Genomic DNA, 10,543 nt, shown 5'->3' with positions numbered 1-10,543 from the left:
TTGTGATGCAAGAATTGTGGGGATGTAGCTTCTCTTAGGATGCGAGAGGTACGGTTTAGCATACGAGAAGTACGAGGATCGATACCTCGCATCTCCAAAAGAAACTATTTATTATTAATATTTTATTTCTATTCAATATTTCCTTATTTATGACATAATATGCAGAGATACTTTTTCATTTTCACAATTATTGATGAAGGGACGTTTAGGGTTTTTTGATGTAAGAATTGTAGGGATGTAGTTCAAATGGTAGAGCGTTCATTTCCCATGTGGAAAGTACGGGGATCAATACCTTGCATCTCCGATTGAATCGATTACTAATTATATTTTTTTTTTCAATTTTTTCTTATTTAGGACATAGTGAGCTGGGATAGTTTTTCATTTTCACTATTACTGATGACGAGATGTTTAGGACTTTGTGACATAAGAATTTTGGGGATATAGCTTAGATGGTAGAGCACTCGCTTTGCATGCGAGAGGTATGGGGATCGATACCCTGCATCTCTAGATTTCTTGCTTGGCATGCGATTGGTACGGGGATCAGATCGATACCCCATACCTCCAAAAGAAACTATTCATTTTCACTATTGTTGATGACGAGATGTTTAGAATTTTATGATGTAAGAATCTTGAGGATCTAGCTTAGATGGTTGAGCGTTTGCATCGCATGTGATAAGTACTGGGATCGGTACCATGCATCAACAAAGGAAACGATTACTAAGTATATTAGTTCTTTTAAATTTTTCCTTATTTACGACATAATGAGCGGGGATAGTTTTTCATTTTCAAATATCATTGATGATGAGAAGTTTAGAGTTTTTTGATGTAAAATTGTGATGCGAGAGATACGGGGATCGATACCTCGCATCTCCAAAAGAAACTATTCGTTATTACAATTTTATTTCTATTCAATATTTCCTTATTTATGACATAATGAGTAGCGATATTTTTTCATTTTCACTATTATTCATGACGAGACGTTTAGGGTTTCGTGACGTAAAAATTGTAGAGATATAGCTTTAGATGGTAGAGCGCTCGCTTTGCATGCGAGTTGTACGGGGATTGATAACCCGCCTCTCCAAAAGAAAGTATTGAATTTGTTATTATATTTTTTCATTTTCACAATTATTGATGCCCTGCATCACCAAACCAAACTATTTGTTATTAATATTTTGATATGTTTTTATTTTCACTATTATTAATGATGGGACATTTAGGGTTTTATGGTGTAACAATCACGGGGATGTAGCCCGGATGGTAGGGTGCTTGCTTTGCATGTGAGAGGTATGGGGATCAATACCTCGCATCTCCAAAAAGGAGAAATTATTAATTTAGGATTTTGTGATGCAAAAATTGTGGGGATGTAGCTCAGATGGTAGAGCACTCGCTTAGCATGCGAGAGGTGTGGGGATGTAGCTAAGTAATGTCCCACAAGCACATATAGAGAGAGGACTTGTAAAGGGAATTTGATGAATTCCTTAAAAGAGATAATACTACTTGTGAGAGGGAATTTGATGAATTCCTCAAAAGATAAGAGCTTATAGGATGGCGGTAGCGTCCCATGCATATGACGGAACTTCTTCACAATTGCAATATCTATATCTACCACCTCTGAAATTTTCTACGGCAAACCTCTCTTCATCATTGACATCCTTAATTGGAACTAGATTTTAAGGCAAATCTTCTCCACGACTCACTTTGGAACACTTTTATAGATAATTTCAACAAACTTACTTTGCTCGTGAATACTTTAGAGTTCAATAATTATAGTTGGAGAACGCATCTTCTCCACGACTCACTTTGGAACACTTTTATAGATAATTTCAACAAACTTACTTTGCTCGTGAATACTTTAGAGTTCAATAATTATAGTTGGAGAACGCTATTCAAATTGATAGGGTCAAATCTTACAACAAAGTCTAATTGAGCCTCCCTCTATTAGGAGATAGCTTCGAATCAAATTCTTTCGTTTGGACAATGGTTGCATTGTTTTAGTCAAACAACCGAGACTAGTGTACTACCAATAGTATAAACATTTCGTACGTGTATTTTCTTACATATTAACAATTGTATACAAACAAAAATTAAATTTATGAGTAGAAGTTTGGATGGAGTTTTATTAAATAGGTAATCTTAAATTATATCTAAAAATATATAAGATTTTTTTTATATACATTTAGGAGAACAAAACAAAGATTCAAGAAGATGTCATTCATGCCATGTTTTAATTTTTATTCTTTCTTGTTTCCCAAAGATTAAAAAAAAATATATATTATCCTCTCTCAAATATGGTTCGTTATTTGATTATTTTCTCTTGAGTGAATTTTAAGTGAAACACATTCTCTACCCAAGTAATTGCAAGATGCAAGCTTCACACTAAGAGGAATCAAAGTCCCAAGTATCAACGTCCTTTTAAGTGTAAATTTTTGTTCTCCATCTCAACATAAATTAAACTTATTTTCGTGAAGATATCTATTTTTTAAGTGTAAATTTTTGTTCTCCATCTCAACATAAATTAAACTTATTTTCGTGAAGATATCTATTTATAAAATCAAAATATCTCAGATCCATCTCAACATAAATTAAACTTATTTTCGTGAAGATATCTATTTATAAAATCAAAATATCTCAGAGTCACAAAAATAAAAATGAGATATAGATACGAGACATAAATATGATACCAAATAGATATGATAAATGTTAGGATTAGATTTGATTGAGTTATTTGGATTAGATTTGATCTAGTTATTTGAATTAGATTTGATTTAATCATTCTTCAATTGGATGAGAGATTTCTCCCAATTCTTCTGATCTTTCTAATTTTCTTTTTTTTTTTTCCTAAGAATTTGGTATCAGAGCCATGCCTTAAACTAGTGAAAACTAGAAGTAGCAGTCTTCTAAGTGTGTCATAATAAAAGTATGTCGCCATGCCTTAAACTAGTGAAAACTAGAAGTAGCAGTCTTCTAAGTGTGTCATAATAAAAGTATGTCGACATGCCTTAAACTAGTGAAAACTAGAAGTAGCAGTCTTCTAAGTGTGTCATAATAAAAGTATGTCGATATGCCTTAAACTAGTGAAAACTAGAAGTAGCAGTCTTCTAAGTGTGTCATAATAAAAGTATGTCGATGGAGAGTCCACTTGTGCAGTCTGTTGGAGGAAGGAGTCAAGGTCGTGGAAGCTTTAGAGATAGAGGAAGGGGACGAGGCAAACAAACCTTCAACAAGGCCATAGTTGAGTGCTATAACTGTCACAAGCTAGGACATTTTCAATGGGAATGTCAAGCATGGTTGTAACCGGAAAGGGTAATGTACGGCTGGAAGTGAATGGAATCATAATGATAATCACAGGAGTATTCTATGTGCCAGACCTAAGGAACAATTTGTTGAGTAGTGGTAAATTGCAAGCAAAGGGGGTTACCTTTTTATTTCAAAATGGAACATGCAAGGTGTTTCATCTTGAGAGAGGCTTAATCATGGAGACAAAGATGTCTTTGAATCGAATGTTCGTATTGCATGCTATATCTCAGCCTGTAGTAGACACTCAAACTCAATAGAAACTTATGGGGAGAAGTGGTTCAAGGTCTCTGTCATACACTCACCACCTCAATTCCTATCGCCATAGTCAAAGAAGCATAAGGGACCCAAGTCCTTCCCCCTATCATTCCACTACCCATTCTAGGAGAAGCAGCCGTTCAAGTTCCCTCAACCGCCAACGTAGAAGTAGGTCTTCCTCATTATCTCCTTTCCCCAAATCGTTCAGTTCCAGTCCTAGTTGTGCATCCATTGATCAGAATCATTCCATAGAGAAGCTTAAGAAAGAGGAAGAAGAGAAGAAAAGGCGTGAAGCAGAGTTGAAGAAGTTAGAAGAAGATGTAGTTAGGAGGATGGAAGAACTAATTCAGAAGAAGATGCAGCTAGGAGGATGGAAAAACTAATTCAGAAGAAGGTTGAAGAAAGGCTAAACTCTGAAGAGACTAAATTAGAAATACAGAGGAGAATAGAGGAAGGTCGCACAAAGTTGTTTGATGATGTTGATGTGCAGCTTGACAAAGAGAAAGAAGCTGCTTTAACTACTACAAGACAGAAAGAAGAACAAGTACGAAAAGAGAGAGAAGAGCTAGATAAAATGCTGGAAGAGAATAGATGAAGGGTAGAAAAAGCACAACGATAATTAGTTCTGGAGCTGCAGCGGAAGGAAGAAAAACAATATTGTGAGCTCGAGTTGATTCAGAGACAAAAAGAGGAGGCATCTCAGAGAACTAAGCTGGATGATAAGAGTTTGAGTTATGTTGTGCTGGGAGTTAGTGAAGAGTCAAAAGCTTACGGACTCTATGATATAGAAGCGGCAGATGAAAATACTGCAGAGGAAAATATTTTATCTGGCTCTTTGGCTGAAGCAAGCTCTCCTAGCTCGAATAAGGCAAGGAATAAGAGACCACCAGTCTGGATGAGAGACTATGCAATAGGAGAAGATTTTTGTGAAGATGTTCATGAAGTAGTCTGGATGAGAGACTATACAATAGAACAAGTTTTTTTTTGTAAAGAAGATGATGAAGCTCAGCCGTATTTACCCCTACTGAACCTGCAAACTTTGTAAACTTTAAAGAAGCATTGAAAAGTGAGAAATGGAGGCAAGCCATGGATCTGGAGCAATAAACAGAAATGGCACATGAGAATTGATGAAGTTACCTAGTGGAAGTTTGGCATGAGGTCGTAGATATAAACTGATTACTATTCGTGTTCAGTTTAAGGGAGGGGTTGTTAGGATTAGATTTGATTGAGTTATTTGGATTAGATTTGATCTAGTTATTTGAATTAGATTTGATTTAGTCATTCTTCAATTGGATGAGAGATTTCTCCCAATTCTTCATCTTTCCGTTTTCTTTTACTGTTCCTAATAGTAACATGTCATTCTTAAAAAACTAGGACACCGATGTGACAATGATACATTAATTAAAAAGAATTATTTCAAAAAATTTATCAATTTTATATTAGACATAAATTCATATAAATAAGTTTATATATTTGTATACTTAAAAAAAAAAAAAAAAACTTTAATGTACGTTTCACTCTCAAAATATATTCAAAGTCAAGTGTCTGATACGATGGATTATAAATTTGTAATGTATCCATTGTATTAACAAGTGTTCAGTACATGCCCAACACGTGTTAGATTAGTGATACTAAGTTATTCTCATGCTTTCTTTACACCCATTTAAAGTAGTTTGAAAACTAGCACGTCAAATATTATAATTGACTTACGACAACTTCAATTTTGTGCTTTAAGGATGGTTTTGACCAAAGAGAAATAAAATCCTTAATTTAGTACATGGTAGCAAGGATGGACATGATAATGAGTTATTCTCATATGGGAAGAGATTTAACCTTAAGTTATATCTCATATCCTCTTTTAACCAATTATTTAATTTTATTTAGTATGCTTTAGAAAGATAGTAGAAAAAAAAAATAGAATAGAATAGAATAGATTAAATTAGCCGAAATTAATGACCAACACAATTTTAAAAAAAAAAAAAGAAAAAAGAAACATAGAGGATGAATTGATTAAATTGGCTAATTGCTAACCTAATTAAAAAAAAATAAAAATGTAACAAACACACCGAAGATTAGGAACACAAGTAAAAAAAAAAAAAAACACAATCAGCCAAAAATCAAAATTTGGAAAGTGTTAAACAGTTTTGATATATATAAATTTCAAGACTTTGCTCATGCAATATTCCCATGAAATCTAACACTAGAGCATCATAAAATTTAGAGAAATGATTGAAATTGATGTCATGTTCATATAGGTTGACTCAAAGGACAAATCGAACTTTCTTAAGGATAAATTGGGGACACCAGCCTAAGCTAATCAGGTAGGTGGCCTTACCATCCGTATGGTTATATTTGATGTTGACTGTGCCCGTGGTTCTGGAAGTGTCATATATAATGATATGTGTGAAATGTTTATGAATCGATATGCTTATGATATGTTATAATATGTGAATTGTATGATAATACTTACGGTACCATGTGTTCAATGGTATATTTGAGATAGGATACGAGAAGGGTGCACTAAACATAATGTAACGATAGGAGTAAGACATGTTCATGAAACGTTATGGTTTGGTTACGTATCGAAGTGTTATGGGTATGACAGATTGATAAAAATGATATGGTCACGATGGATTCATAAAACAATACGATTAGGTTATGGGTAGAAAGTGACAGGATTATGATAGATTGATAGAACGATACGTTCCTGTAACGTTATGACTAAGGTACGTTCAGTTAACGACACAATTATGATATGTCTAAGGACGTTAAGGCTATGATAAATTAAGGAAGGATATAACCATAAAGTTTTTACGATATGATATGATTATGATACGACATGTGAAGGACGGATATATATCCAACAAGTTCAAAGAGAGACGTGAGAATAAATTATTCTCAAGCTTTCTTTACATCGGTCAAAGAGTATTTGATAAGTTTTCAAAATTAAGGGTTTTCTTTTTTCTTTCTTTCTCCCTTTTCACGTTTAATTTTTTTTTTAAATAAAAAAAGTTTAGTGTGAGAATGAAGAAGTTAGAAGGGAGAAAGAAATGAATGTAATAAAACTTTTCCATCGGTAGGAATGGAAATGGTGAATGGGTCCTTGACGATAGTTGACCGCTATACTCTGGTTTCGATGTAAGTGATGATTATCAGCAATATGAATTGTGTCAATACCACACCGTTATCAAGAGGAAGTAAAGTAGAGTAGAACAGATCAAGCGATCCATTTGTTGAGAGTACTGTAAGAGGGACACAAGTAAGAATGTTGGATATAACTACTCTTTCACATTTGAGTGATGAGTCTAATAGATCCAACTACAATATCAAAGAAACTTCAGCTGGTAGTGATTGCTTGCATTGGTGTCTCCGTGGTATCCCAGACACATGTAACATGATTTTTCTTGCTCAAATATAGCTTCATGTGTCTCTATTGGAAGGCTTCTTAATTTGCAGCCTTTGGTGAAGATGATCACTCCGAGGTGGGTTTGTTAGTGAAGATGCAATTGTATAATCAGGGTTTTATATCAATGGTCCCATTTATATCTATAAATGAAATTTGTGGTGTATGTTTTGGAAATTCAACAATAATCATCGGTTATTTGGTTACCATCCTAAAGAAATTCAACTTTCGACCTTTTGTGAATGCTCAAAGCTACTTGCAAAGTACTGTCGATTATGATCCATAATACTCACCGACTCGAAATTGAGGTTTGTTCATGTTTGAAAATGTGACAAACCAAAAGGCAAGATGCTAATTAATATTGTTTGAGATTGTTGTTGTAAATTTTTCATCTTTGAATACATATTTTGGTTGGCTTATGAATTTTTCCATCTTTTAAAAATATTATTTTTTTAGTTTGGCCCTAATTTCATAATAGGCGATTGAATCACAATATTGCAATATTTTAAGTTACTTTTAAGATTAAAGGTCGATGAATAAAGTAATTACGGCAAGTTCTTTTTATGCATCTTAGTCTGATCTAGCACATAAATGCTTTCTAATTATTTTATTTATTTTTTTATGAATTAGGTTATGAAGATCATTTGATTATAAACGCTTTAATTCAAACAATATTTAATAACTAATCATTTTAATATTTATACTCAAATATACTAACAAGTACTAGTAACACTAGTCTCAATGACTTAAAAATACAACTGTTATCTCGAACTATAAACAATTTAATTCCAACCTATTCTAATGGACAAACGCTTTATTAGACTCTATTGTAAGATTTCACTTCATCAATTTAAGTAGCGTTCAACTACAACTACAAATATCAAATTCTTCAGTATTCATGAACAAAATCGGCCTAACAATGTCTCTTGGAACTATTTACCAAAGGTGTTAGAATGAGCCGTGTGGAAGGGTTGCCTTTAGATGCTTTAGTACCAATTAAGGATGTAAATATCCTAGTAGTGCAGAATTCCGGAAGGTTCGTAGTTGAAAAGAATAACGAGAATAGTGGACATCGTTTCATCTACAAGCATGTGGTGAACGGTCTTGTTGGTATGACTAGAGAACGTCGTCCTCGCAGAATTCATATTATTGTGATAGAAGTTATATATAACGATGATATTCCTTGGTCTTTTATTACAAAGGTGCAGAACTTTCTTTTTGTGCATGTGATATATCCATCGCCACCTACTGATAAGCTCTCATCTTTTAAAGAAGTTCTCGAGTTTCATGCCATTCTTGTGGTAGAATTGTGGTTGAGTAGAATTTTGGGAAGTGGTTCAAGCAGAAGGTGTTAGGATCGCACAACAACGCACACGCTCGATCTAGATGAACACAAAGAAAAGGATAGAGAAAAGTGCAAGGAGAACTCTGGCTAAAAGGATTTTTTTATTGATGACTTCACGTATGTACAGTAAGAGAGAATTATAAAGAATAGAAAGTACCTCTCAAAGCTCTACGGAACGGGATATATATATAGTTCAATTTACTATATATAGCTTTACTAGATTTAATCATCTACTATATATAGCTATTTACTACATATATAGCTTTATCGGATAAAACTTTACCAAATATAGCTTTACCGGATATAACCGTTGACCAAGCTATAAATAAGCATCAGCTCCATAACCTAACAGAAGGGACCCAAGTCCTTCCCCCTATCATTCCACTACCCATTCCAGAAGAAGCAGTCATTCAAGTTCCCTCAGTTGCCAATGCAGAAGTAGGTCTTCCTCGTTATCTCCTTTCCCCAAATCGTCCAGTTCCAGTCCTAGTCGTGCATCAACTGATCGAAATCATTCCATAGAGAAGCTTAAGAAAGAGGAAGAAGAGAAGAAAAGGCGTGAAGCAGGAAGTTAGAAGAAGATGCAGCTAGGAGGATGGAAGAACTAATTCAGAAGAAGGTTGAAGAAATGCTAAACTCTGAAGGGACTAAATTAGAAATACAGGGACGAATAGAGGAAGGTCGCACGAAGTTGTTTGATGATGTTGATGTGGAGCTTGAGAAAGAGAAAGAAGCCGCTCTTACTGCTACAAGACAAAAAGAAAAACAAGCACGAAAAGAGAGAGAAGAGCTAGATAAAATGCTGGAAGAGAATAGAAGAAGGGTAGAAAAAGCACAGCAACGATTAGTTCTGGAGCTGCAGCAGAAGGAAGAAGAACAATATTGTGAGCTCGAGTTGATTCAGAGACAAAAAGAGGAGGCAACTCAGAGAACTAAGCTAGATGATAAAAGTTTGAGTTATGTTTTGCTGGGAGTTAGTGAAGAGTCAAAAGCTTACAGACTATGATATAGAAGCGGCAGATGAAAATAATGATATAGAACCGGCAGATGAAAATAATAATATAGAAGCGGCAGATGAAAATAATGATATAGAAGCAGCAGAAGAAAATACTGCGGAGGAAAATATTTCATCTGGCTCTTTGGCTGAAGCAAGCTCTCCTATCTCGAATAAGGCGAGGAATAAGAGACCACCAGTCTGGATGAGAGACTATGCAATAGGAGAAGTTTTTTTTTTGTAAAGAAGATGATGAAGCTCAGCCATGTTTACCCCTACTCAACCTGCAAACTTTGTAAACCTTAAAGAAGCATTGAAGAGTGAGAAATGGAGGCAAGCCATGGATCTGGAGCAATAAACAAAAATGACACATGAGAATTGATGAAGTTATCTAGTGGAAGTTTGGTATGAGGTCGTAGATAGAAACTGATTACTATTCGTGTTCAGTTTAAGGGAGAGATTGTTAGGATTAGATTTGATTGAGTTATTTGGATCAGATTTGATCTAGTTATTTGAATTAGATTTAATTTAGTCATTTTCAATTGGATGAGAGATTTCTCCCAATTCTTATGATCTTTACGGTTTTCTTTTTCTGTTTCTAACAGTAACATGTCATTCTTAAGAAACCTAGGACACCGATGTGACAATGATACATTAATTAAAAAGAATTATTTCAAATAATTTATCAATTTTATATTAGAGATAAATTTATATAAATAAGTTTATATATTTGTATACTTAAAAAAAAGCTTAATGTACGTTTCACTCTCAAAATATATTCAAAGTCAAGTGTCTCATATGATGGATTATAAATTTGTAATGTATCCATTGTATTAACAAGTGTTCAGTACATGCCCAACACGTGTCAGATTAGTGACACTAAGTTATTCTCATACTTTCTTTACACCCATTTAAAGTAGTTTAAAAACTAGCACGTTGACTAACTACAACTTCAATTTTGTGCTTTAAGGATGTTTTGACCCAAGAGAAATAAAATCCTTTGTAACAACGGGGAAAAACAAGATAAAATAATAATAATAATAATAATAATAATAATAATAATAATAAATAAATAAATAAATAACTAATATAAAATATATATATTAAAAAAAAAAACATTTGTGAACGGATCCCTCCTCCCTTCAATCTCTCACCACTGCTTCCCTAAAAATAAATTTAGGAATAAATCAAGAATTCTTTTCTGGGAAGATTTACCCAAAATTTCTTCATTCCTACCAAAACAAATAGA

Source organism: Cucurbita moschata, unplaced genomic scaffold (genome assembly GCF_002738365.1).
Source record: "Cucurbita moschata cultivar Rifu unplaced genomic scaffold, Cmos_1.0 Cmo_Scf00092, whole genome shotgun sequence".
In the NCBI taxonomy this organism is placed as follows: Eukaryota; Viridiplantae; Streptophyta; class Magnoliopsida; order Cucurbitales; family Cucurbitaceae; genus Cucurbita; species Cucurbita moschata.
Note: the sequence above shows the minus strand (reverse complement) of the source record.